The 27,981-nt window shown below is 46.2% G+C and overlaps 12 non-coding genes and 1 pseudogene across 12 annotated transcripts; all 13 read right to left on the bottom strand.

Moving 5' to 3' along the window:
- Nucleotides 1-1,564: 1,564 nt before the first annotated feature.
- LOC130307165 (U2 spliceosomal RNA) lies at nt 1,565-1,755 on the bottom strand. Its single transcript, XR_008856376.1, has one exon. It is a non-coding gene; the product is annotated as a U2 spliceosomal RNA (small nuclear RNA).
- Nucleotides 1,756-3,827: 2,072 nt separating this feature from the next.
- On the bottom strand, nt 3,828-4,018 carry LOC130307164 (U2 spliceosomal RNA). Its single transcript, XR_008856375.1, has one exon. It is a non-coding gene; the product is annotated as a U2 spliceosomal RNA (small nuclear RNA).
- A 2,078-nt stretch (nt 4,019-6,096) lies between these two features.
- On the bottom strand, nt 6,097-6,287 carry LOC130307163 (U2 spliceosomal RNA). The gene has a single exon (XR_008856374.1). It is a non-coding gene; the product is annotated as a U2 spliceosomal RNA (small nuclear RNA).
- Nucleotides 6,288-8,375: 2,088 nt separating this feature from the next.
- On the bottom strand, nt 8,376-8,561 carry LOC130307253 (U2 spliceosomal RNA). The gene has a single exon (XR_008856456.1). It is a non-coding gene; the product is annotated as a U2 spliceosomal RNA (small nuclear RNA).
- Nucleotides 8,562-9,254: 693 nt separating this feature from the next.
- Nucleotides 9,255-9,414, bottom strand: LOC130307259 (U2 spliceosomal RNA; annotated as a pseudogene).
- A 2,084-nt stretch (nt 9,415-11,498) lies between these two features.
- Nucleotides 11,499-11,689, bottom strand: LOC130307233 (U2 spliceosomal RNA). Its single transcript, XR_008856442.1, has one exon. It is a non-coding gene; the product is annotated as a U2 spliceosomal RNA (small nuclear RNA).
- A 2,082-nt stretch (nt 11,690-13,771) lies between these two features.
- On the bottom strand, nt 13,772-13,962 carry LOC130307231 (U2 spliceosomal RNA). The gene has a single exon (XR_008856441.1). It is a non-coding gene; the product is annotated as a U2 spliceosomal RNA (small nuclear RNA).
- A 2,092-nt stretch (nt 13,963-16,054) lies between these two features.
- LOC130307162 (U2 spliceosomal RNA) lies at nt 16,055-16,245 on the bottom strand. The gene has a single exon (XR_008856373.1). It is a non-coding gene; the product is annotated as a U2 spliceosomal RNA (small nuclear RNA).
- Nucleotides 16,246-18,337: 2,092 nt separating this feature from the next.
- On the bottom strand, nt 18,338-18,528 carry LOC130307161 (U2 spliceosomal RNA). The gene has a single exon (XR_008856372.1). It is a non-coding gene; the product is annotated as a U2 spliceosomal RNA (small nuclear RNA).
- Nucleotides 18,529-20,618: 2,090 nt separating this feature from the next.
- Nucleotides 20,619-20,809, bottom strand: LOC130307230 (U2 spliceosomal RNA). The gene has a single exon (XR_008856440.1). It is a non-coding gene; the product is annotated as a U2 spliceosomal RNA (small nuclear RNA).
- Nucleotides 20,810-22,895: 2,086 nt separating this feature from the next.
- On the bottom strand, nt 22,896-23,086 carry LOC130307160 (U2 spliceosomal RNA). The gene has a single exon (XR_008856371.1). It is a non-coding gene; the product is annotated as a U2 spliceosomal RNA (small nuclear RNA).
- A 2,092-nt stretch (nt 23,087-25,178) lies between these two features.
- On the bottom strand, nt 25,179-25,369 carry LOC130307159 (U2 spliceosomal RNA). The gene has a single exon (XR_008856370.1). It is a non-coding gene; the product is annotated as a U2 spliceosomal RNA (small nuclear RNA).
- Nucleotides 25,370-27,450: 2,081 nt separating this feature from the next.
- LOC130307158 (U2 spliceosomal RNA) lies at nt 27,451-27,641 on the bottom strand. The gene has a single exon (XR_008856369.1). It is a non-coding gene; the product is annotated as a U2 spliceosomal RNA (small nuclear RNA).
- Nucleotides 27,642-27,981: the final 340 nt, after the last annotated feature.

Genomic DNA, 27,981 nt, shown 5'->3' with positions numbered 1-27,981 from the left:
CTGTGAAGGTTCTAGGTGACATCACAAATCCCTATGGTTACATACACAACAAAGCTGGGTTGTTGTTGTTTACACTCTGCAAGGCCTGTGGAAGTGAGTGACATCATAGCACTGTAGTTCTGAGGGTTCAAGATGGATGCAACAATCTCCTGTTGCTTCTATGAAGGCCGTAATAGACGACATCACCAAACAGCTCCATAGTCACATACACAGCAAAGGAGAGATGTTGTTTACACCTAGTGATGTCAGTGGTATTGAGTGACATCACAGCACAGTGCTAAGGCTCCTGGGCCTGGACACAGCAGCGGCTGCAATATCTCAACGGAGAATACGTTTATATCTATGTGTGTGTGTGCGCATATATATATATATATATATATATATATATATATATTTCTCCGCCGAAATCACTTTTAAACCCATTTCCACCTTTTTTTCCCTTCTCTTCCTCTTACTTTTTTTTCACGTTTTTTTACGTTTTTCTCCTTTTCGCCTCTTTTCTGGGCGTATTATTCTTCTTTTTCTTCTTTTTTTTCGTCTAATGCATACCCCATCAGTGCAGCAATGCTTATTCAATACCGCCAGCAGATGGAGACACTGGGGGATAATTTTCTAAGGATTTATACTGATTTTTCCTGTCTGAATTTGTCGCACAGAAAGTTGCAGGCCAAATATGTGTGACATTTCTGCGACTTTAGCTTCTAGAGCATTTTTACAACATTATACATAGGTGCTGAATACATAAAAAGCGACTGTTCAGCGACAGACAAGTCGCATCGGCTGAAAGTAGGCCAGAATGTCAGTCCATGTTGGAGCAGGTTTAGATACAGTCTAAAGCATAGATCTCAAAGTCTGTGCACAGAATTTAGCAAGGGCCTCGCACCTTCTGATGCATCAGGTAGGTGCACAATAGCATAGCCTAACCCTCTGTACTTTGGTCTATATTGATGCGGGACATAGACAGCCAGCTGATGACCAATCCATTAGTGCAATGGATGGCTGGAAGCATTTGTCTTTGCCTTTGCAATACCACAGAAGCAATGCATGGTCAATGTACAGCAATGACACACCTGTGTGAACAGCCAGGAGACCCCCCCCCCCATGTTATGTTACATAGTTACATAGTTAGTACGGTCGAAAAAAGACATATGTCCATCAAGTTCAACCAGGGAATTAAGGGGTAGGGGTGTGGCGCGATATTGGGGAAGGGATGAGATTTTATATTTCTTCATAAGCATTAATCTTATTTTGTCAATTAGGAACATTCAGCACCCACCCGCTATCAAGGCAGCTGCCTATCATGTCATGCCCTACCTGCACAGGTGTGCTGGCTACTCAAATGATCCAATTAAGGAGGCCATTTAGTCAGCAGCAGCAGAAGTCCTGTGCCTGGACGCTCCAACAGGGGCCAGACACAAGCAGAAGCAGAAGCAGCAGAAGCAGCAGCAGCACCACCTTTTGTTTTTTGGCTGCAGCAGCAGCAAGGCCCACAGGGCTGGCTAGCTGGCTAGCCAGCAAGCAGGTAGCAATGAAAGTAGGAATCTTTCTTTTTAACCCTGTAAGGGGGTGGTGCACTGTACCCGAAGATACTGCCATATCGGGTCAATGCATAGGGCGACGGAAGCAAGCTTCGAAATCGGCCCCCGTTCTCAAAAATCCATTTAATATATGGTCCCCAGATAGGGGACGTATCAGATATTAAACTGATAAGAACAGATACTACACTTGATCTTAGCCAAAAGGCCGAGAAGCGATAACCGTGAAAGGGGCGGGCCCAACAAGGTCCCCTTCATGGGCACTATCACTGCTTGCTGTCAGGGAGGCTGCCAGACAATTTTCCATGCACACTCTGGGCTGGGGGGCAGTCAACCACCAGTACACACAGCAGAACCTAAACCCATACCATTATTGCTAAGCAGCAAGACAGGGGCCCATTGCACTCCCACGGGGCCTTTTTAAATGCAATCCATAACCCGGATTTGCCAGGAACCCTTCTTACTCCTCCTACTTGCATGTGACACTGGGCTTAGGATCTGCATAGGAAACACACACACAAGCACACACCTACCTTTGTTGCCTGCAGATGCCTCCTTGGCTGTCCCCAAACGGTATCAAACCAACACCCACGGGAAGCTGTAAGCATAGAGGACATGCCTGCACCCCATTGGACTTACCTGTGTGGGTTAAATCCGGGTTATTTGACAACCTATGGCGGTGATGGTTCTGCTCAGGCAGAGCAGTGCTGATGCTCCTCATAAAGCTGTCGCTGCTGTGAAGGTTCTAGGTGACATCACAAATCCCTATGGTTACATACACAACAAAGCTGGGTTGTTGTTGTTTACACTCTGCAAGGCCTGTGGAAGTGAGTGACATCATAGCACTGTAGTTCTGAGGGTTCAAGATGGATGCAACAATCTCCTGTTGCTTCTATGAAGGCCGTAATAGACGACATCACCAAACAGCTCCATAGTCACATACACAGCAAAGGAGAGATGTTGTTTACACCTAGTGATGTCAGTGGTATTGAGTGACATCACAGCACAGTGCTAAGGCTCCTGGGCCTGGACACAGCAGCGGCTGCAATATCTCAACGGAGAATACGTTTATATCTATGTGTGTGTGTGCGCATATATATATATATATATATATATATATATATATATATATTTCTCCGCCGAAATCACTTTTAAACCCATTTCCACCTTTTTTTCCCTTCTCTTCCTCTTACTTTTTTTTCACGTTTTTTTACGTTTTTCTCCTTTTCGCCTCTTTTCTGGGCGTATTATTCTTCTTTTTCTTCTTTTTTTTCGTCTAATGCATACCCCATCAGTGCAGCAATGCTTATTCAATACCGCCAGCAGATGGAGACACTGGGGGATAATTTTCTAAGGATTTATACTGATTTTTCCTGTCTGAATTTGTCGCACAGAAAGTTGCAGGCCAAATATGTGTGACATTTCTGCGACTTTAGCTTCTAGAGCATTTTTACAACATTATACATAGGTGCTGAATACATAAAAAGCGACTGTTCAGCGACAGACAAGTCGCATCGGCTGAAAGTAGGCCAGAATGTCAGTCCATGTTGGAGCAGGTTTAGATACAGTCTAAAGCATAGATCTCAAAGTCTGTGCACAGAATTTAGCAAGGGCCTCGCACCTTCTGATGCATCAGGTAGGTGCACAATAGCATAGCCTAACCCTCTGTACTTTGGTCTATATTGATGCGGGACATAGACAGCCAGCTGATGACCAATCCATTAGTGCAATGGATGGCTGGAAGCATTTGTCTTTGCCTTTGCAATACCACAGAAGCAATGCATGGTCAATGTACAGCAATGACACACCTGTGTGAACAGCCAGGAGACCCCCCCCCCATGTTATGTTACATAGTTACATAGTTAGTACGGTCGAAAAAAGACATATGTCCATCAAGTTCAACCAGGGAATTAAGGGGTAGGGGTGTGGCGCGATATTGGGGAAGGGATGAGATTTTATATTTCTTCATAAGCATTAATCTTATTTTGTCAATTAGGAACATTCAGCACCCACCCGCTATCAAGGCAGCTGCCTATCATGTCATGCCCTACCTGCACAGGTGTGCTGGCTACTCAAATGATCCAATTAAGGAGGCCATTTAGTCAGCAGCAGCAGAAGTCCTGTGCCTGGACGCTCCAACAGGGGCCAGACACAAGCAGAAGCAGAAGCAGCAGCAGCACCACCTTTTGTTTTTTGGCTGCAGCAGCAGCAAGGCCCACAGGGCTGGCTAGCTGGCTAGCCAGCAAGCAGGTAGCAATGAAAGTAGGAATCTTTCTTTTTAACCCTGTAAGGGGGTGGTGCACTGTACCCGAAGATACTGCCATATCGGGTCAATGCATAGGGCGACGGAAGCAAGCTTCGAAATCGGCCCCCGTTCTCAAAAATCCATTTAATATATGGTCCCCAGATAGGGGACGTATCAGATATTAAACTGATAAGAACAGATACTACACTTGATCTTAGCCAAAAGGCCGAGAAGCGATAACCGTGAAAGGGGCGGGCCCAACAAGGTCCCCTTCATGGGCACTATCACTGCTTGCTGTCAGGGAGGCTGCCAGACAATTTTCCATGCACACTCTGGGCTGGGGGGCAGTCAACCACCAGTACACACAGCAGAACCTAAACCCATACCATTATTGCTAAGCAGCAAGACAGGGGCCCATTGCACTCCCACGGGGCCTTTTTAAATGCAATCCATAACCCGGATTTGCCAGGAACCCTTCTTACTCCTCCTACTTGCATGTGACACTGGGCTTAGGATCTGCATAGGAAACACACACACAAGCACACACCTACCTTTGTTGCCTGCAGATGCCTCCTTGGCTGTCCCCAAACGGTATCAAACCAACACCCACGGGAAGCTGTAAGCATAGAGGACATGCCTGCACCCCATTGGACTTACCTGTGTGGGTTAAATCCGGGTTATTTGACAACCTATGGCGGTGATGGTTCTGCTCAGGCAGAGCAGTGCTGATGCTCCTCATAAAGCTGTCGCTGCTGTGAAGGTTCTAGGTGACATCACAAATCCCTATGGTTACATACACAACAAAGCTGGGTTGTTGTTGTTTACACTCTGCAAGGCCTGTGGAAGTGAGTGACATCATAGCACTGTAGTTCTGAGGGTTCAAGATGGATGCAACAATCTCCTGTTGCTTCTATGAAGGCCGTAATAGACGACATCACCAAACAGCTCCATAGTCACATACACAGCAAAGGAGAGATGTTGTTTACACCTAGTGATGTCAGTGGTATTGAGTGACATCACAGCACAGTGCTAAGGCTCCTGGGCCTGGACACAGCAGCGGCTGCAATATCTCAACGGAGAATACGTTTATATCTATGTGTGTGTGTGCGCATATATATATATATATATATATATATATATATATATATATATATATTTCTCCGCCGAAATCACTTTTAAACCCATTTCCACCTTTTTTTCCCTTCTCTTCCTCTTACTTTTTTTTCACGTTTTTTTACGTTTTTCTCCTTTTCGCCTCTTTTCTGGGCGTATTATTCTTCTTTTTCTTCTTTTTTTTCGTCTAATGCATACCCCATCAGTGCAGCAATGCTTATTCAATACCGCCAGCAGATGGAGACACTGGGGGATAATTTTCTAAGGATTTATACTGATTTTTCCTGTCTGAATTTGTCGCACAGAAAGTTGCAGGCCAAATATGTGTGACATTTCTGCGACTTTAGCTTCTAGAGCATTTTTACAACATTATACATAGGTGCTGAATACATAAAAAGCGACTGTTCAGCGACAGACAAGTCGCATCGGCTGAAAGTAGGCCAGAATGTCAGTCCATGTTGGAGCAGGTTTAGATACAGTCTAAAGCATAGATCTCAAAGTCTGTGCACAGAATTTAGCAAGGGCCTCGCACCTTCTGATGCATCAGGTAGGTGCACAATAGCATAGCCTAACCCTCTGTACTTTGGTCTATATTGATGCGGGACATAGACAGCCAGCTGATGACCAATCCATTAGTGCAATGGATGGCTGGAAGCATTTGTCTTTGCCTTTGCAATACCACAGAAGCAATGCATGGTCAATGTACAGCAATGACACACCTGTGTGAACAGCCAGGAGACCCCCCCCCCATGTTATGTTACATAGTTACATAGTTAGTACGGTCGAAAAAAGACATATGTCCATCAAGTTCAACCAGGGAATTAAGGGGTAGGGGTGTGGCGCGATATTGGGGAAGGGATGAGATTTTATATTTCTTCATAAGCATTAATCTTATTTTGTCAATTAGGAACATTCAGCACCCACCCGCTATCAAGGCAGCTGCCTATCATGTCATGCCCTACCTGCACAGGTGTGCTGGCTACTCAAATGATCCAATTAAGGAGGCCATTTAGTCAGCAGCAGCAGAAGTCCTGTGCCTGGACGCTCCAACAGGGGCCAGACACAAGCAGAAGCAGAAGCAGCAGCAGCACCACCTTTTGTTTTTTGGCTGCAGCAGCAGCAAGGCCCACAGGGCTGGCTAGCTGGCTAGCCAGCAAGCAGGTAGCAATGAAAGTAGGAATCTTTCTTTTTAACCCTGTAAGGGGGTGGTGCACTGTACCCGAAGATACTGCCATATCGGGTCAATGCATAGGGCGACGGAAGCAAGCTTCGAAATCGGCCCCCGTTCTCAAAAATCCATTTAATATATGGTCCCCAGATAGGGGACGTATCAGATATTAAACTGATAAGAACAGATACTACACTTGATCTTAGCCAAAAGGCCGAGAAGCGATAACCGTGAAAGGGGCGGGCCCAACAAGGTCCCCTTCATGGGCACTATCACTGCTTGCTGTCAGGGAGGCTGCCAGACAATTTTCCATGCACACTCTGGGCTGGGGGGCAGTCAACCACCAGTACACACAGCAGAACCTAAACCCATACCATTATTGCTAAGCAGCAAGACAGGGGCCCATTGCACTCCCACGGGGCCTTTTTAAATGCAATCCATAACCCGGATTTGCCAGGAACCCTTCTTACTCCTCCTACTTGCATGTGACACTGGGCTTAGGATCTGCATAGGAAACACACACACAAGCACACACCTACCTTTGTTGCCTGCAGATGCCTCCTTGGCTGTCCCCAAACGGTATCAAACCAACACCCACGGGAAGCTGTAAGCATAGAGGACATGCCTGCACCCCATTGGACTTACCTGTGTGGGTTAAATCCGGGTTATTTGACAACCTATGGCGGTGATGGTTCTGCTCAGGCAGAGCAGTGCTGATGCTCCTCATAAAGCTGTCGCTGCTGTGAAGGTTCTAGGTGACATCACAAATCCCTATGGTTACATACACAACAAAGCTGGGTTGTTGTTGTTTACACTCTGCAAGGCCTGTGGAAGTGAGTGACATCATAGCACTGTAGTTCTGAGGGTTCAAGATGGATGCAACAATCTCCTGTTGCTTCTATGAAGGCCGTAATAGACGACATCACCAAACAGCTCCATAGTCACATACACAGCAAAGGAGAGATGTTGTTTACACCTAGTGATGTCAGTGGTATTGAGTGACATCACAGCACAGTGCTAAGGCTCCTGGGCCTGGACACAGCAGCGGCTGCAATATCTCAACGGAGAATACGTTTATATCTATGTGTGTGTGTGCGCATATATATATATATATATATATATATATATATATATATATATATATTTCTCCGCCGAAATCACTTTTAAACCCATTTCCACCTTTTTTTCCCTTCTCTTCCTCTTACTTTTTTTTCACGTTTTTTTACGTTTTTCTCCTTTTCGCCTCTTTTCTGGGCGTATTATTCTTCTTTTTCTTCTTTTTTTTCGTCTAATGCATACCCCATCAGTGCAGCAATGCTTATTCAATACCGCCAGCAGATGGAGACACTGGGGGATAATTTTCTAAGGATTTATACTGATTTTTCCTGTCTGAATTTGTCGCACAGAAAGTTGCAGGCCAAATATGTGTGACATTTCTGCGACTTTAGCTTCTAGAGCATTTTTACAACATTATACATAGGTGCTGAATACATAAAAAGCGACTGTTCAGCGACAGACAAGTCGCATCGGCTGAAAGTAGGCCAGAATGTCAGTCCATGTTGGAGCAGGTTTAGATACAGTCTAAAGCATAGATCTCAAAGTCTGTGCACAGAATTTAGCAAGGGCCTCGCACCTTCTGATGCATCAGGTAGGTGCACAATAGCATAGCCTAACCCTCTGTACTTTGGTCTATATTGATGCGGGACATAGACAGCCAGCTGATGACCAATCCATTAGTGCAATGGATGGCTGGAAGCATTTGTCTTTGCCTTTGCAATACCACAGAAGCAATGCATGGTCAATGTACAGCAATGACACACCTGTGTGAACAGCCAGGAGACCCCCCCCCCCATGTTATGTTACATAGTTACATAGTTAGTACGGTCGAAAAAAGACATATGTCCATCAAGTTCAACCAGGGAATTAAGGGGTAGGGGTGTGGCGCGATATTGGGGAAGGGATGAGATTTTATATTTCTTCATAAGCATTAATCTTATTTTGTCAATTAGGAACATTCAGCACCCACCCGCTATCAAGGCAGCTGCCTATCATGTCATGCCCTACCTGCACAGGTGTGCTGGCTACTCAAATGATCCAATTAAGGAGGCCATTTAGTCAGCAGCAGCAGAAGTCCTGTGCCTGGACGCTCCAACAGGGGCCAGACACAAGCAGAAGCAGAAGCAGCAGAAGCAGCAGCAGCACCACCTTTTGTTTTTTGGCTGCAGCAGCAGCAAGGCCCACAGGGCTGGCTAGCTGGCTAGCCAGCAAGCAGGTAGCAATGAAAGTAGGAATCTTTCTTTTTAACCCTGTAAGGGGGTGGTGCACTGTACCCGAAGATACTGCCATATCGGGTCAATGCATAGGGCGACGGAAGCAAGCTTCGAAATCGGCCCCCGTTCTCAAAAATCCATTTAATATATGGTCCCCAGATAGGGGACGTATCAGATATTAAACTGATAAGAACAGATTTTTTTTTTTTTTTTTTTTATCTAAAGCCGAGGAACGTGCTTTCGATTCACCCAAAGTGCAAGAAAAAGTGCAAACGTGTTACACTAAAAAAAACGTGCACAAAGGATGCGGTCTATCGCAAGCCCTTCTCCGATAGGAGAGAGGCCCCCCAACAAACCTTACCCTTCGCCTCCGGACCAAAAGGTACCTGCGAGGTTCCAGGTTCGATGTCCCTTTTCGCCGAAGCTACTAGGAGACCACAAATGCTCGCGGCATCCCCCTTGGCGTTAGCCAAGGTATCTGCCCGCAGAGCCGATTACGGTAGGTACCCTGCGAAGCAGGAGTACCCGGGGTGTTTGCAGGGAGGTGCGGAACCTAATGGCCACACACACCTCCCCTAGACCGCCAGGAGGGACACCCAGAAGGGCTACCGCATCCTGACAAATCCTGTGAACACACAACACGCAAAAAGTGACACAGTGAGACAAAAAATAAATAAATAAGTGAATGTGTGCAGATATACTGCCCGGACATCCGGCCGGATCTATAAAAATTTCTCTGATCCTAGCCAGAAGGCCGGGAATCAAGAGGTGAGTGCCACAAGGTGAAGAGATTATGGTGCCCGTGCTTCAACTCAGTGAGCCTATTCTCCCAGTGAGTTTCGGCACCTCGGGGTCACCACTCCCCGAGGCACAAAAGTACCTCGGCTCTAGACCCTCTCAGCCTCATGGCGAGACCCGGAGGGAACAGGTCACATCGGGGCAGCCGTCGAGCTGATTCCTCAGAACCAGCCCCGGAAAGCCCTGGTACACCTGCATCCTCCATGCAGCACCCATCCCCACCAGCATGAAAACTGATAAGAACAGATACTACACTTGATCTTAGCCAAAAGGCCGAGAAGCGATAACCGTGAAAGGGGCGGGCCCAAGAAGGTCCCCTTCATGGGCACTATCACTGCTTGCTGTCAGGGAGGCTGCCAGACAATTTTCCATGCACACTCTGGGCTGGGGGGCAGTCAACCACCAGTACACACAGCAGAACCTAAACCCATACCATTATTGCTAAGCAGCAAGACAGGGGCCCATTGCACTCCCACGGGGCCTTTTTAAATGCAATCCATAACCCGGATTTGCCAGGAACCCTTCTTACTCCTCCTACTTGCATGTGACACTGGGCTTAGGATCTGCATAGGAAACACACACACAAGCACACACCTACCTTTGTTGCCTGCAGATGCCTCCTTGGCTGTCCCCAAACGGTATCAAACCAACACCCACGGGAAGCTGTAAGCATAGAGGACATGCCTGCACCCCATTGGACTTACCTGTGTGGGTTAAATCCGGGTTATTTGACAACCTATGGCGGTGATGGTTCTGCTCAGGCAGAGCAGTGCTGATGCTCCTCATAAAGCTGTCGCTGCTGTGAAGGTTCTAGGTGACATCACAAATCCCTATGGTTACATACACAACAAAGCTGGGTTGTTGTTGTTTACACTCTGCAAGGCCTGTGGAAGTGAGTGACATCATAGCACTGTAGTTCTGAGGGTTCAAGATGGATGCAACAATCTCCTGTTGCTTCTATGAAGGCCGTAATAGACGACATCACCAAACAGCTCCATAGTCACATACACAGCAAAGGAGAGATGTTGTTTACACCTAGTGATGTCAGTGGTATTGAGTGACATCACAGCACAGTGCTAAGGCTCCTGGGCCTGGACACAGCAGCGGCTGCAATATCTCAACGGAGAATACGTTTATATCTATGTGTGTGTGTGCGCATATATATATATATATATATATATATATATATATATATATATTTCTCCGCCGAAATCACTTTTAAACCCATTTCCACCTTTTTTTCCCTTCTCTTCCTCTTACTTTTTTTTCACGTTTTTTTACGTTTTTCTCCTTTTCGCCTCTTTTCTGGGCGTATTATTCTTCTTTTTCTTCTTTTTTTTCGTCTAATGCATACCCCATCAGTGCAGCAATGCTTATTCAATACCGCCAGCAGATGGAGACACTGGGGGATAATTTTCTAAGGATTTATACTGATTTTTCCTGTCTGAATTTGTCGCACAGAAAGTTGCAGGCCAAATATGTGTGACATTTCTGCGACTTTAGCTTCTAGAGCATTTTTACAACATTATACATAGGTGCTGAATACATAAAAAGCGACTGTTCAGCGACAGACAAGTCGCATCGGCTGAAAGTAGACCAGAATGTCAGTCCATGTTGGAGCAGGTTTAGATACAGTCTAAAGCATAGATCTCAAAGTCTGTGCACAGAATTTAGCAAGGGCCTCGCACCTTCTGATGCATCAGGTAGGTGCACAATAGCATAGCCTAACCCTCTGTACTTTGGTCTATATTGATGCGGGACATAGACAGCCAGCTGATGACCAATCCATTAGTGCAATGGATGGCTGGAAGCATTTGTCTTTGCCTTTGCAATACCACAGAAGCAATGCATGGTCAATGTACAGCAATGACACACCTGTGTGAACAGCCAGGAGACCCCCCCCCCCATGTTATGTTACATAGTTACATAGTTAGTACGGTCGAAAAAAGACATATGTCCATCAAGTTCAACCAGGGAATTAAGGGGTAGGGGTGTGGCGCGATATTGGGGAAGGGATGAGATTTTATATTTCTTCATAAGCATTAATCTTATTTTGTCAATTAGGAACATTCAGCACCCACCCGCTATCAAGGCAGCTGCCTATCATGTCATGCCCTACCTGCACAGGTGTGCTGGCTACTCAAATGATCCAATTAAGGAGGCCATTTAGTCAGCAGCAGCAGAAGTCCTGTGCCTGGACGCTCCAACAGGGGCCAGACACAAGCAGAAGCAGAAGCAGCAGAAGCAGCAGCAGCACCACCTTTTGTTTTTTGGCTGCAGCAGCAGCAAGGCCCACAGGGCTGGCTAGCTGGCTAGCCAGCAAGCAGGTAGCAATGAAAGTAGGAATCTTTCTTTTTAACCCTGTAAGGGGGTGGTGCACTGTACCCGAAGATACTGCCATATTGGGTCAATGCATAGGGCGACGGAAGCAAGCTTCGAAATCGGCCCCCGTTCTCAAAAATCCATTTAATATATGGTCCCCAGATAGGGGACGTATCAGATATTAAACTGATAAGAACAGATACTACACTTGATCTTAGCCAAAAGGCCGAGAAGCGATAACCGTGAAAGGGGCGGGCCCAACAAGGTCCCCTTCATGGGCACTATCACTGCTTGCTGTCAGGGAGGCTGCCAGACAATTTTCCATGCACACTCTGGGCTGGGGGGCAGTCAACCACCAGTACACACAGCAGAACCTAAACCCATACCATTATTGCTAAGCAGCAAGACAGGGGCCCATTGCACTCCCACGGGGCCTTTTTAAATGCAATCCATAACCCGGATTTGCCAGGAACCCTTCTTACTCCTCCTACTTGCATGTGACACTGGGCTTAGGATCTGCATAGGAAACACACACACAAGCACACACCTACCTTTGTTGCCTGCAGATGCCTCCTTGGCTGTCCCCAAACGGTATCAAACCAACACCCACGGGAAGCTGTAAGCATAGAGGACATGCCTGCACCCCATTGGACTTACCTGTGTGGGTTAAATCCGGGTTATTTGACAACCTATGGCGGTGATGGTTCTGCTCAGGCAGAGCAGTGCTGATGCTCCTCATAAAGCTGTCGCTGCTGTGAAGGTTCTAGGTGACATCACAAATCCCTATGGTTACATACACAACAAAGCTGGGTTGTTGTTGTTTACACTCTGCAAGGCCTGTGGAAGTGAGTGACATCATAGCACTGTAGTTCTGAGGGTTCAAGATGGATGCAACAATCTCCTGTTGCTTCTATGAAGGCCGTAATAGACGACATCACCAAACAGCTCCATAGTCACATACACAGCAAAGGAGAGATGTTGTTTACACCTAGTGATGTCAGTGGTATTGAGTGACATCACAGCACAGTGCTAAGGCTCCTGGGCCTGGACACAGCAGCGGCTGCAATATCTCAACGGAGAATACGTTTATATCTATGTGTGTGTGTGCGCATATATATATATATATATATATATATATATATATATATATTTCTCCGCCGAAATCACTTTTAAACCCATTTCCACCTTTTTTTCCCTTCTCTTCCTCTTACTTTTTTTTCACGTTTTTTTACGTTTTTCTCCTTTTCGCCTCTTTTCTGGGCGTATTATTCTTCTTTTTCTTCTTTTTTTTCGTCTAATGCATACCCCATCAGTGCAGCAATGCTTATTCAATACCGCCAGCAGATGGAGACACTGGGGGATAATTTTCTAAGGATTTATACTGATTTTTCCTGTCTGAATTTGTCGCACAGAAAGTTGCAGGCCAAATATGTGTGACATTTCTGCGACTTTAGCTTCTAGAGCATTTTTACAACATTATACATAGGTGCTGAATACATAAAAAGCGACTGTTCAGCGACAGACAAGTCGCATCGGCTGAAAGTAGGCCAGAATGTCAGTCCATGTTGGAGCAGGTTTAGATACAGTCTAAAGCATAGATCTCAAAGTCTGTGCACAGAATTTAGCAAGGGCCTCGCACCTTCTGATGCATCAGGTAGGTGCACAATAGCATAGCCTAACCCTCTGTACTTTGGTCTATATTGATGCGGGACATAGACAGCCAGCTGATGACCAATCCATTAGTGCAATGGATGGCTGGAAGCATTTGTCTTTGCCTTTGCAATACCACAGAAGCAATGCATGGTCAATGTACAGCAATGACACACCTGTGTGAACAGCCAGGAGACCCCCCCCCCCATGTTATGTTACATAGTTACATAGTTAGTACGGTCGAAAAAAGACATATGTCCATCAAGTTCAACCAGGGAATTAAGGGGTAGGGGTGTGGCGCGATATTGGGGAAGGGATGAGATTTTATATTTCTTCATAAGCATTAATCTTATTTTGTCAATTAGGAACATTCAGCACCCACCCGCTATCAAGGCAGCTGCCTATCATGTCATGCCCTACCTGCACAGGTGTGCTGGCTACTCAAATGATCCAATTAAGGAGGCCATTTAGTCAGCAGCAGCAGAAGTCCTGTGCCTGGACGCTCCAACAGGGGCCAGACACAAGCAGAAGCAGAAGCAGCAGAAGCAGCAGCAGCACCACCTTTTGTTTTTTGGCTGCAGCAGCAGCAAGGCCCACAGGGCTGGCTAGCTGGCTAGCCAGCAAGCAGGTAGCAATGAAAGTAGGAATCTTTCTTTTTAACCCTGTAAGGGGGTGGTGCACTGTACCCGAAGATACTGCCATATTGGGTCAATGCATAGGGCGACGGAAGCAAGCTTCGAAATCGGCCCCCGTTCTCAAAAATCCATTTAATATATGGTCCCCAGATAGGGGACGTATCAGATATTAAACTGATAAGAACAGATACTACACTTGATCTTAGCCAAAAGGCCGAGAAGCGATAACCGTGAAAGGGGCGGGCCCAACAAGGTCCCCTTCATGGGCACTATCACTGCTTGCTGTCAGGGAGGCTGCCAGACAATTTTCCATGCACACTCTGGGCTGGGGGGCAGTCAACCACCAGTACACACAGCAGAACCTAAACCCATACCATTATTGCTAAGCAGCAAGACAGGGGCCCATTGCACTCCCACGGGGCCTTTTTAAATGCAATCCATAACCCGGATTTGCCAGGAACCCTTCTTACTCCTCCTACTTGCATGTGACACTGGGCTTAGGATCTGCATAGGAAACACACACACAAGCACACACCTACCTTTGTTGCCTGCAGATGCCTCCTTGGCTGTCCCCAAACGGTATCAAACCAACACCCACGGGAAGCTGTAAGCATAGAGGACATGCCTGCACCCCATTGGACTTACCTGTGTGGGTTAAATCCGGGTTATTTGACAACCTATGGCGGTGATGGTTCTGCTCAGGCAGAGCAGTGCTGATGCTCCTCATAAAGCTGTCGCTGCTGTGAAGGTTCTAGGTGACATCACAAATCCCTATGGTTACATACACAACAAAGCTGGGTTGTTGTTGTTTACACTCTGCAAGGCCTGTGGAAGTGAGTGACATCATAGCACTGTAGTTCTGAGGGTTCAAGATGGATGCAACAATCTCCTGTTGCTTCTATGAAGGCCATAATAGACGACATCACCAAACAGCTCCATAGTCACATACACAGCAAAGGAGAGATGTTGTTTACACCTAGTGATGTCAGTGGTATTGAGTGACATCACAGCACAGTGCTAAGGCTCCTGGGCCTGGACACAGCAGCGGCTGCAATATCTCAACGGAGAATACGTTTATATCTATGTGTGTGTGTGCGCATATATATATATATATATATATATATATATATATATATATATATATTTCTCCGCCGAAATCACTTTTAAACCCATTTCCACCTTTTTTTCCCTTCTCTTCCTCTTACTTTTTTTTCACGTTTTTTTACGTTTTTCTCCTTTTCGCCTCTTTTCTGGGCGTATTATTCTTCTTTTTCTTCTTTTTTTTCGTCTAATGCATACCCCATCAGTGCAGCAATGCTTATTCAATACCGCCAGCAGATGGAGACACTGGGGGATAATTTTCTAAGGATTTATACTGATTTTTCCTGTCTGAATTTGTCGCACAGAAAGTTGCAGGCCAAATATGTGTGACATTTCTGCGACTTTAGCTTCTAGAGCATTTTTACAACATTATACATAGGTGCTGAATACATAAAAAGCGACTGTTCAGCGACAGACAAGTCGCATCGGCTGAAAGTAGGCCAGAATGTCAGTCCATGTTGGAGCAGGTTTAGATACAGTCTAAAGCATAGATCTCAAAGTCTGTGCACAGAATTTAGCAAGGGCCTCGCACCTTCTGATGCATCAGGTAGGTGCACAATAGCATAGCCTAACCCTCTGTACTTTGGTCTATATTGATGCGGGACATAGACAGCCAGCTGATGACCAATCCATTAGTGCAATGGATGGCTGGAAGCATTTGTCTTTGCCTTTGCAATACCACAGAAGCAATGCATGGTCAATGTACAGCAATGACACACCTGTGTGAACAGCCAGGAGACCCCCCCCCCCCCCCATGTTATGTTACATAGTTACATAGTTAGTACGGTCGAAAAAAGACATATGTCCATCAAGTTCAACCAGGGAATTAAGGGGTAGGGGTGTGGCGCGATATTGGGGAAGGGATGAGATTTTATATTTCTTCATAAGCATTAATCTTATTTTGTCAATTAGGAACATTCAGCACCCACCCGCTATCAAGGCAGCTGCCTATCATGTCATGCCCTACCTGCACAGGTGTGCTGGCTACTCAAATGATCCAATTAAGGAGGCCATTTAGTCAGCAGCAGCAGAAGTCCTGTGCCTGGACGCTCCAACAGGGGCCAGACACAAGCAGAAGCAGAAGCAGCAGAAGCAGCAGCAGCACCACCTTTTGTTTTTTGGCTGCAGCAGCAGCAAGGCCCACAGGGCTGGCTAGCTGGCTAGCCAGCAAGCAGGTAGCAATGAAAGTAGGAATCTTTCTTTTTAACCCTGTAAGGGGGTGGTGCACTGTACCCGAAGATACTGCCATATCGGGTCAATGCATAGGGCGACGGAAGCAAGCTTCGAAATCGGCCCCCGTTCTCAAAAATCCATTTAATATATGGTCCCCAGATAGGGGACGTATCAGATATTAAACTGATAAGAACAGATACTACACTTGATCTTAGCCAAAAGGCCGAGAAGCGATAACCGTGAAAGGGGCGGGCCCAACAAGGTCCCCTTCATGGGCACTATCACTGCTTGCTGTCAGGGAGGCTGCCAGACAATTTTCCATGCACACTCTGGGCTGGGGGGCAGTCAACCACCAGTACACACAGCAGAACCTAAACCCATACCATTATTGCTAAGCAGCAAGACAGGGGCCCATTGCACTCCCACGGGGCCTTTTTAAATGCAATCCATAACCCGGATTTGCCAGGAACCCTTCTTACTCCTCCTACTTGCATGTGACACTGGGCTTAGGATCTGCATAGGAAACACACACACAAGCACACACCTACCTTTGTTGCCTGCAGATGCCTCCTTGGCTGTCCCCAAACGGTATCAAACCAACACCCACGGGAAGCTGTAAGCATAGAGGACATGCCTGCACCCCATTGGACTTACCTGTGTGGGTTAAATCCGGGTTATTTGACAACCTATGGCGGTGATGGTTCTGCTCAGGCAGAGCAGTGCTGATGCTCCTCATAAAGCTGTCGCTGCTGTGAAGGTTCTAGGTGACATCACAAATCCCTATGGTTACATACACAACAAAGCTGGGTTGTTGTTGTTTACACTCTGCAAGGCCTGTGGAAGTGAGTGACATCATAGCACTGTAGTTCTGAGGGTTCAAGATGGATGCAACAATCTCCTGTTGCTTCTATGAAGGCCGTAATAGACGACATCACCAAACAGCTCCATAGTCACATACACAGCAAAGGAGAGATGTTGTTTACACCTAGTGATGTCAGTGGTATTGAGTGACATCACAGCACAGTGCTAAGGCTCCTGGGCCTGGACACAGCAGCGGCTGCAATATCTCAACGGAGAATACGTTTATATCTATGTGTGTGTGTGCGCATATATATATATATATATATATATATATATATATATATATATATATATTTCTCCGCCGAAATCACTTTTAAACCCATTTCCACCTTTTTTTCCCTTCTCTTCCTCTTACTTTTTTTTCACGTTTTTTTACGTTTTTCTCCTTTTCGCCTCTTTTCTGGGCGTATTATTCTTCTTTTTCTTCTTTTTTTTCGTCTAATGCATACCCCATCAGTGCAGCAATGCTTATTCAATACCGCCAGCAGATGGAGACACTGGGGGATAATTTTCTAAGGATTTATACTGATTTTTCCTGTCTGAATTTGTCGCACAGAAAGTTGCAGGCCAAATATGTGTGACATTTCTGCGACTTTAGCTTCTAGAGCATTTTTACAACATTATACATAGGTGCTGAATACATAAAAAGCGACTGTTCAGCGACAGACAAGTCGCATCGGCTGAAAGTAGGCCAGAATGTCAGTCCATGTTGGAGCAGGTTTAGATACAGTCTAAAGCATAGATCTCAAAGTCTGTGCACAGAATTTAGCAAGGGCCTCGCACCTTCTGATGCATCAGGTAGGTGCACAATAGCATAGCCTAACCCTCTGTACTTTGGTCTATATTGATGCGGGACATAGACAGCCAGCTGATGACCAATCCATTAGTGCAATGGATGGCTGGAAGCATTTGTCTTTGCCTTTGCAATACCACAGAAGCAATGCATGGTCAATGTACAGCAATGACACACCTGTGTGAACAGCCAGGAGACCCCCCCCCCCCCATGTTATGTTACATAGTTACATAGTTAGTACGGTCGAAAAAAGACATATGTCCATCAAGTTCAACCAGGGAATTAAGGGGTAGGGGTGTGGCGCGATATTGGGGAAGGGATGAGATTTTATATTTCTTCATAAGCATTAATCTTATTTTGTCAATTAGGAACATTCAGCACCCACCCGCTATCAAGGCAGCTGCCTATCATGTCATGCCCTACCTGCACAGGTGTGCTGGCTACTCAAATGATCCAATTAAGGAGGCCATTTAGTCAGCAGCAGCAGAAGTCCTGTGCCTGGACGCTCCAACAGGGGCCAGACACAAGCAGAAGCAGAAGCAGCAGAAGCAGCAGCAGCACCACCTTTTGTTTTTTGGCTGCAGCAGCAGCAAGGCCCACAGGGCTGGCTAGCTGGCTAGCCAGCAAGCAGGTAGCAATGAAAGTAGGAATCTTTCTTTTTAACCCTGTAAGGGGGTGGTGCACTGTACCCGAAGATACTGCCATATCGGGTCAATGCATAGGGCGACGGAAGCAAGCTTCGAAATCGGCCCCCGTTCTCAAAAATCCATTTAATATATGGTCCCCAGATAGGGGACGTATCAGATATTAAACTGATAAGAACAGATACTACACTTGATCTTAGCCAAAAGGCCGAGAAGCGATAACCGTGAAAGGGGCGGGCCCAACAAGGTCCCCTTCATGGGCACTATCACTGCTTGCTGTCAGGGAGGCTGCCAGACAATTTTCCATGCACACTCTGGGCTGGGGGGCAGTCAACCACCAGTACACACAGCAGAACCTAAACCCATACCATTATTGCTAAGCAGCAAGACAGGGGCCCATTGCACTCCCACGGGGCCTTTTTAAATGCAATCCATAACCCGGATTTGCCAGGAACCCTTCTTACTCCTCCTACTTGCATGTGACACTGGGCTTAGGATCTGCATAGGAAACACACACACAAGCACACACCTACCTTTGTTGCCTGCAGATGCCTCCTTGGCTGTCCCCAAACGGTATCAAACCAACACCCACGGGAAGCTGTAAGCATAGAGGACATGCCTGCACCCCATTGGACTTACCTGTGTGGGTTAAATCCGGGTTATTTGACAACCTATGGCGGTGATGGTTCTGCTCAGGCAGAGCAGTGCTGATGCTCCTCATAAAGCTGTCGCTGCTGTGAAGGTTCTAGGTGACATCACAAATCCCTATGGTTACATACACAACAAAGCTGGGTTGTTGTTGTTTACACTCTGCAAGGCCTGTGGAAGTGAGTGACATCATAGCACTGTAGTTCTGAGGGTTCAAGATGGATGCAACAATCTCCTGTTGCTTCTATGAAGGCCGTAATAGACGACATCACCAAACAGCTCCATAGTCACATACACAGCAAAGGAGAGATGTTGTTTACACCTAGTGATGTCAGTGGTATTGAGTGACATCACAGCACAGTGCTAAGGCTCCTGGGCCTGGACACAGCAGCGGCTGCAATATCTCAACGGAGAATACGTTTATATCTATGTGTGTGTGTGCGCATATATATATATATATATATATATATATATATATATATATATATATATTTCTCCGCCGAAATCACTTTTAAACCCATTTCCACCTTTTTTTCCCTTCTCTTCCTCTTACTTTTTTTTCACGTTTTTTTACGTTTTTCTCCTTTTCGCCTCTTTTCTGGGCGTATTATTCTTCTTTTTCTTCTTTTTTTTCGTCTAATGCATACCCCATCAGTGCAGCAATGCTTATTCAATACCGCCAGCAGATGGAGACACTGGGGGATAATTTTCTAAGGATTTATACTGATTTTTCCTGTCTGAATTTGTCGCACAGAAAGTTGCAGGCCAAATATGTGTGACATTTCTGCGACTTTAGCTTCTAGAGCATTTTTACAACATTATACATAGGTGCTGAATACATAAAAAGCGACTGTTCAGCGACAGACAAGTCGCATTGGCTGAAAGTAGGCCAGAATGTCAGTCCATGTTGGAGCAGGTTTAGATACAGTCTAAAGCATAGATCTCAAAGTCTGTGCACAGAATTTAGCAAGGGCCTCGCACCTTCTGATGCATCAGGTAGGTGCACAATAGCATAGCCTAACCCTCTGTACTTTGGTCTATATTGATGCGGGACATAGACAGCCAGCTGATGACCAATCCATTAGTGCAATGGATGGCTGGAAGCATTTGTCTTTGCCTTTGCAATACCACAGAAGCAATGCATGGTCAATGTACAGCAATGACACACCTGTGTGAACAGCCAGGAGACCCCCCCCCCCATGTTATGTTACATAGTTACATAGTTAGTACGGTCGAAAAAAGACATATGTCCATCAAGTTCAACCAGGGAATTAAGGGGTAGGGGTGTGGCGCGATATTGGGGAAGGGATGAGATTTTATATTTCTTCATAAGCATTAATCTTATTTTGTCAATTAGGAACATTCAGCACCCACCCGCTATCAAGGCAGCTGCCTATCATGTCATGCCCTACCTGCACAGGTGTGCTGGCTACTCAAATGATCCAATTAAGGAGGCCATTTAGTCAGCAGCAGCAGAAGTCCTGTGCCTGGACGCTCCAACAGGGGCCAGACACAAGCAGAAGCAGAAGCAGCAGAAGCAGCAGCAGCACCACCTTTTGTTTTTTGGCTGCAGCAGCAGCAAGGCCCACAGGGCTGGCTAGCTGGCTAGCCAGCAAGCAGGTAGCAATGAAAGTAGGAATCTTTCTTTTTAACCCTGTAAGGGGGTGGTGCACTGTACCCGAAGATACTGCCATATTGGGTCAATGCATAGGGCGACGGAAGCAAGCTTCGAAATCGGCCCCCGTTCTCAAAAATCCATTTAATATATGGTCCCCAGATAGGGGACGTATCAGATATTAAACTGATAAGAACAGATACTACACTTGATCTTAGCCAAAAGGCCGAGAAGCGATAACCGTGAAAGGGGCGGGCCCAACAAGGTCCCCTTCATGGGCACTATCACTGCTTGCTGTCAGGGAGGCTGCCAGACAATTTTCCATGCACACTCTGGGCTGGGGGGCAGTCAACCACCAGTACACACAGCAGAACCTAAACCCATACCATTATTGCTAAGCAGCAAGACAGGGGCCCATTGCACTCCCACGGGGCCTTTTTAAATGCAATCCATAACCCGGATTTGCCAGGAACCCTTCTTACTCCTCCTACTTGCATGTGACACTGGGCTTAGGATCTGCATAGGAAACACACACACAAGCACACACCTACCTTTGTTGCCTGCAGATGCCTCCTTGGCTGTCCCCAAACGGTATCAAACCAACACCCACGGGAAGCTGTAAGCATAGAGGACATGCCTGCACCCCATTGGACTTACCTGTGTGGGTTAAATCCGGGTTATTTGACAACCTATGGCGGTGATGGTTCTGCTCAGGCAGAGCAGTGCTGATGCTCCTCATAAAGCTGTCGCTGCTGTGAAGGTTCTAGGTGACATCACAAATCCCTATGGTTACATACACAACAAAGCTGGGTTGTTGTTGTTTACACTCTGCAAGGCCTGTGGAAGTGAGTGACATCATAGCACTGTAGTTCTGAGGGTTCAAGATGGATGCAACAATCTCCTGTTGCTTCTATGAAGGCCGTAATAGACGACATCACCAAACAGCTCCATAGTCACATACACAGCAAAGGAGAGATGTTGTTTACACCTAGTGATGTCAGTGGTATTGAGTGACATCACAGCACAGTGCTAAGGCTCCTGGGCCTGGACACAGCAGCGGCTGCAATATCTCAACGGAGAATACGTTTATATCTATGTGTGTGTGTGCGCATATATATATATATATATATATATATATATATATATATATATATTTCTCCGCCGAAATCACTTTTAAACCCATTTCCACCTTTTTTTCCCTTCTCTTCCTCTTACTTTTTTTTCACGTTTTTTTACGTTTTTCTCCTTTTCGCCTCTTTTCTGGGCGTATTATTCTTCTTTTTCTTCTTTTTTTTCGTCTAATGCATACCCCATCAGTGCAGCAATGCTTATTCAATACCGCCAGCAGATGGAGACACTGGGGGATAATTTTCTAAGGATTTATACTGATTTTTCCTGTCTGAATTTGTCGCACAGAAAGTTGCAGGCCAAATATGTGTGACATTTCTGCGACTTTAGCTTCTAGAGCATTTTTACAACATTATACATAGGTGCTGAATACATAAAAAGCGACTGTTCAGCGACAGACAAGTCGCATCGGCTGAAAGTAGGCCAGAATGTCAGTCCATGTTGGAGCAGGTTTAGATACAGTCTAAAGCATAGATCTCAAAGTCTGTGCACAGAATTTAGCAAGGGCCTCGCACCTTCTGATGCATCAGGTAGGTGCACAATAGCATAGCCTAACCCTCTGTACTTTGGTCTATATTGATGCGGGACATAGACAGCCAGCTGATGACCAATCCATTAGTGCAATGGATGGCTGGAAGCATTTGTCTTTGCCTTTGCAATACCACAGAAGCAATGCATGGTCAATGTACAGCAATGACACACCTGTGTGAACAGCCAGGAGACCCCCCCCCCCATGTTATGTTACATAGTTACATAGTTAGTACGGTCGAAAAAAGACATATGTCCATCAAGTTCAACCAGGGAATTAAGGGGTAGGGGTGTGGCGCGATATTGGGGAAGGGATGAGATTTTATATTTCTTCATAAGCATTAATCTTATTTTGTCAATTAGGAACATTCAGCACCCACCCGCTATCAAGGCAGCTGCCTATCATGTCATGCCCTACCTGCACAGGTGTGCTGGCTACTCAAATGATCCAATTAAGGAGGCCATTTAGTCAGCAGCAGCAGAAGTCCTGTGCCTGGACGCTCCAACAGGGGCCAGACACAAGCAGAAGCAGAAGCAGCAGAAGCAGCAGCAGCACCACCTTTTGTTTTTTGGCTGCAGCAGCAGCAAGGCCCACAGGGCTGGCTAGCTGGCTAGCCAGCAAGCAGGTAGCAATGAAAGTAGGAATCTTTCTTTTTAACCCTGTAAGGGGGTGGTGCACTGTACCCGAAGATACTGCCATATCGGGTCAATGCATAGGGCGACGGAAGCAAGCTTCGAAATCGGCCCCCGTTCTCAAAAATCCATTTAATATATGGTCCCCAGATAGGGGACGTATCAGATATTAAACTGATAAGAACAGATACTACACTTGATCTTAGCCAAAAGGCCGAGAAGCGATAACCGTGAAAGGGGCGGGCCCAACAAGGTCCCCTTCATGGGCACTATCACTGCTTGCTGTCAGGGAGGCTGCCAGACAATTTTCCATGCACACTCTGGGCTGGGGGGCAGTCAACCACCAGTACACACAGCAGAACCTAAACCCATACCATTATTGCTAAGCAGCAAGACAGGGGCCCATTGCACTCCCACGGGGCCTTTTTAAATGCAATCCATAACCCGGATTTGCCAGGAACCCTTCTTACTCCTCCTACTTGCATGTGACACTGGGCTTAGGATCTGCATAGGAAACACACACACAAGCACACACCTACCTTTGTTGCCTGCAGATGCCTCCTTGGCTGTCCCCAAACGGTATCAAACCAACACCCACGGGAAGCTGTAAGCATAGAGGACATGCCTGCACCCCATTGGACTTACCTGTGTGGGTTAAATCCGGGTTATTTGACAACCTATGGCGGTGATGGTTCTGCTCAGGCAGAGCAGTGCTGATGCTCCTCATAAAGCTGTCGCTGCTGTGAAGGTTCTAGGTGACATCACAAATCCCTATGGTTACATACACAACAAAGCTGGGTTGTTGTTGTTTACACTCTGCAAGGCCTGTGGAAGTGAGTGACATCATAGCACTGTAGTTCTGAGGGTTCTAGATGGATGCAACAATCTCCTGTTGCTTCTATGAAGGCCGTAATAGACGACATCACCAAACAGCTCCATAGTCACATACACAGCAAAGGAGAGATGTTGTTTACACCTAGTGATGTCAGTGGTATTGAGTGACATCACAGCACAGTGCTAAGGCTCCTGGGCCTGGACACAGCAGCGGCTGCAATATCTCAACGGAGAATACGTTTATATCTATGTGTGTGTGTGCGCATATATATATATATATATATATATATATATATATATATATATATATATATTTCTCCGCCGAAATCACTTTTAAACCCATTTCCACCTTTTTTTCCCTTCTCTTCCTCTTACTTTTTTTTCACGTTTTTTTACGTTTTTCTCCTTTTCGCCTCTTTTCTGGGCGTATTATTCTTCTTTTTCTTCTTTTTTTTCGTCTAATGCATACCCCATCAGTGCAGCAATGCTTATTCAATACCGCCAGCAGATGGAGACACTGGGGGATAATTTTCTAAGGATTTATACTGATTTTTCCTGTCTGAATTTGTCGCACAGAAAGTTGCAGGCCAAATATGTGTGACATTTCTGCGACTTTAGCTTCTAGAGCATTTTTACAATATTATACATAGGTGCTGAATACATAAAAAGCGACTGTTCAGCGACAGACAAGTCGCATCGGCTGAAAGTAGGCCAGAATGTCAGTCCATGTTGGAGCAGGTTTAGATACAGTCTAAAGCATAGATCTCAAAGTCTGTGCACAGAATTTAGCAAGGGCCTCGCACCTTCTGATGCATCAGGTAGGTGCACAATAGCATAGCCTAACCCTCTGTACTTTGGTCTATATTGATGCGGGACATAGACAGCCAGCTGATGACCAATCCATTAGTGCAATGGATGGCTGGAAGCATTTGTCTTTGCCTTTGCAATACCACAGAAGCAATGCATGGTCAATGTACAGCAATGACACACCTGTGTGAACAGCCAGGAGACCCCCCCCCCCATGTTATGTTACATAGTTACATAGTTAGTACGGTCGAAAAAAGACATATGTCCATCAAGTTCAACCAGGGAATTAAGGGGTAGGGGTGTGGCGCGATATTGGGGAAGGGATGAGATTTTATATTTCTTCATAAGCATTAATCTTATTTTGTCAATTAGGAACATTCAGCACCCACCCGCTATCAAGGCAGCTGCCTATCATGTCATGCCCTACCTGCACAGGTGTGCTGGCTACTCAAATGATCCAATTAAGGAGGCCATTTAGTCAGCAGCAGCAGAAGTCCTGTGCCTGGACGCTCCAACAGGGGCCAGACACAAGCAGAAGCAGAAGCAGCAGAAGCAGCAGCAGCACCACCTTTTGTTTTTTGGCTGCAGCAGCAGCAAGGCCCACAGGGCTGGCTAGCTGGCTAGCCAGCAAGCAGGTAGCAATGAAAGTAGGAATCTTTCTTTTTAACCCTGTAAGGGGGTGGTGCACTGTACCCGAAGATACTGCCATATCGGGTCAATGCATAGGGCGACGGAAGCAAGCTTCGAAATCGGCCCCCGTTCTCAAAAATCCATTTAATATATGGTCCCCAGATAGGGGACGTATCAGATATTAAACTGATAAGAACAGATACTACACTTGATCTTAGCCAAAAGGCCGAGAAGCGATAACCGTGAAAGGGGCGGGCCCAACAAGGTCCCCTTCATGGGCACTATCACTGCTTGCTGTCAGGGAGGCTGCCAGACAATTTTCCATGCACACTCTGGGCTGGGGGGCAGTCAACCACCAGTACACACAGCAGAACCTAAACCCATACCATTATTGCTAAGCAGCAAGACAGGGGCCCATTGCACTCCCACGGGGCCTTTTTAAATGCAATCCATAACCCGGATTTGCCAGGAACCCTTCTTACTCCTCCTACTTGCATGTGACACTGGGCTTAGGATCTGCATAGGAAACACACACACAAGCACACACCTACCTTTGTTGCCTGCAGATGCCTCCTTGGCTGTCCCCAAACGGTATCAAACCAACACCCACGGGAAGCTGTAAGCATAGAGGACATGCCTGCACCCCATTGGACTTACCTGTGTGGGTTAAATCCGGGTTATTTGACAACCTATGGCGGTGATGGTTCTGCTCAGGCAGAGCAGTGCTGATGCTCCTCATAAAGCTGTCGCTGCTGTGAAGGTTCTAGGTGACATCACAAATCCCTATGGTTACATACACAACAAAGCTGGGTTGTTGTTGTTTACACTCTGCAAGGCCTGTGGAAGTGAGTGACATCATAGCACTGTAGTTCTGAGGGTTCAAGATGGATGCAACAATCTCCTGTTGCTTCTATGAAGGCCGTAATAGACGACATCACCAAACAGCTCCATAGTCACATACACAGCAAAGGAGAGATGTTGTTTACACCTAGTGATGTCAGTGGTATTGAGTGACATCACAGCACAGTGCTAAGGCTCCTGGGCCTGGACACAGCAGCGGCTGCAATATCTCAACGGAGAATACGTTTATATCTATGTGTGTGTGTGCGCATATATATATATATATATATATATATATATATATATATATATTTCTCCGCCGAAATCACTTTTAAACCCATTTCCACCTTTTTTTCCCTTCTCTTCCTCTTACTTTTTTTTCACGTTTTTTTACGTTTTTCTCCTTTTCGCCTCTTTTCTGGGCGTATTATTCTTCTTTTTCTTCTTTTTTTTCGTCTAATGCATACCCCATCAGTGCAGCAATGCTTATTCAATACCGCCAGCAGATGGAGACACTGGGGGATAATTTTCTAAGGATTTATACTGATTTTTCCTGTCTGAATTTGTCGCACAGAAAGTTGCAGGCCAAATATGTGTGACATTTCTGCGACTTTAGCTTCTAGAGCATTTTTACAACATTATACATAGGTGCTGAATACATAAAAAGCGACTGTTCAGCGACAGACAAGTCGCATCGGCTGAAAGTAGGCCAGAATGTCAGTCCATGTTGGAGCAGGTTTAGATACAGTCTAAAGCATAGATCTCAAAGTCTGTGCACAGAATTTAGCAAGGGCCTCGCACCTTCTGATGCATCAGGTAGGTGCACAATAGCATAGCCTAACCCTCTGTACTTTGGTCTATATTGATGCGGGACATAGACAGCCAGCTGATGACCAATCCATTAGTGCAATGGATGGCTGGAAGCATTTGTCTTTGCCTTTGCAATACCACAGAAGCAATGCATGGTCAATGTGCAGCAATGACACACCTGTGTGAACAGCCAGGAGACCCCCCCCCCCATGTTATGTTACATAGTTACATAGTTAGTACGGTCGAAAAAAGACATATGTCCATCAAGTTCAACCAGGGAATTAAGGGGTAGGGGTGTGGCGCGATATTGGGGAAGGGATGAGATTTTATATTTCTTCATAAGCATTAATCTTATTTTGTCAATTAGGAACATTCAGCACCCACCCGCTATCAAGGCAGCTGCCTATCATGTCATGCCCTACCTGCACAGGTGTGCTGGCTACTCAAATGATCCAATTAAGGAGGCCATTTAGTCAGCAGCAGCAGAAGTCCTGTGCCTGGACGCTCCAACAGGGGCCAGACACAAGCAGAAGCAGAAGCAGCAGAAGCAGCAGCAGCACCACCTTTTGTTTTTTGGCTGCAGCAGCAAGGCCCACAGGGCTGGCTAGCTGGCTAGCCAGCAAGCAGGTAGCAATGAAAGTAGGAATCTTTCTTTTTAACCCTGTAAGGGGGTGGTGCACTGTACCCGAAGATACTGCCATATCGGGTCAATGCATAGGGCGACGGAAGCAAGCTTCGAAATCGGCCCCCGTTCTCAAAAATCCATTTAATATATGGTCCCCAGATAGGGGACGTATCAGATATTAAACTGATAAGAACAGATACTACACTTGATCTTAGCCAAAAGGCCGAGAAGCGATAACCGTGAAAGGGGCGGGCCCAACAAGGTCCCCTTCATGGGCACTATCACTGCTTGCTGTCAGGGAGGCTGCCAGACAATTTTCCATGCACACTCTGGGCTGGGGGGCAGTCAACCACCAGTACACACAGCAGAACCTAAACCCATACCATTATTGCTAAGCAGCAAGACAGGGGCCCATTGCACTCCCACGGGGCCTTTTTAAATGCAATCCATAACCCGGATTTGCCAGGAACCCTTCTTACTCCTCCTACTTGCATGTGACACTGGGCTTAGGATCTGCATAGGAAACACACACACAAGCACACACCTACCTTTGTTGCCTGCAGATGCCTCCTTGG

The sequence above is a fragment of the Hyla sarda genome, unplaced genomic scaffold, assembly GCF_029499605.1.
Source record: "Hyla sarda isolate aHylSar1 unplaced genomic scaffold, aHylSar1.hap1 scaffold_142, whole genome shotgun sequence".
NCBI classification, from domain to species: domain Eukaryota; kingdom Metazoa; phylum Chordata; class Amphibia; order Anura; family Hylidae; genus Hyla; species Hyla sarda.
Note: the sequence above shows the minus strand (reverse complement) of the source record. Positions and strands in the feature narration are given on the sequence as shown.